This window comes from Penaeus monodon, chromosome 32 (assembly GCF_015228065.2).
Source record: "Penaeus monodon isolate SGIC_2016 chromosome 32, NSTDA_Pmon_1, whole genome shotgun sequence".
Classification (NCBI taxonomy): Eukaryota; Metazoa; Arthropoda; class Malacostraca; order Decapoda; family Penaeidae; genus Penaeus; species Penaeus monodon.
Genome location: NC_051417.1, coordinates 7218572 through 7218820, shown reverse-complemented (window position 1 = coordinate 7218820; position 249 = coordinate 7218572). Strand labels below are relative to the sequence as shown.

The window sequence follows — 249 nt, the reverse complement described above, 5'->3', positions numbered from 1 at the left end:
TATTTCTTGCCTTCGTAGATGGGAAAAGCAAGATCAAATGGGTTTGGTATGAACGAGTTATTGCTTTGTTTACTTTCTATGGTTTTATCAAGACTATTTTCATATTCTTGATCCTTCGTGGCTCCTTTTATTTTCGTTCCACGCTTCCTTATCTTTTTTTTTATTGTTTTTTTCTCTCTCTCCCGTCTTTTCTTCTTGCTGTTCCTATCCCTGCGTCTCTGCTTTGCCTTTTTTTCTCCTTTTCCTTTC

General features: G+C 36.5%; 1 protein-coding gene across 1 annotated transcript in view; it reads left to right on the top strand.

The window, feature by feature from the left end:
• The window catches only part of LOC119593531, a 6832-nt gene that overhangs the window by 514 nt on the left and 6069 nt on the right, over positions 1-249 (top strand). The gene's annotated exons all lie outside the window — the stretch shown is intronic.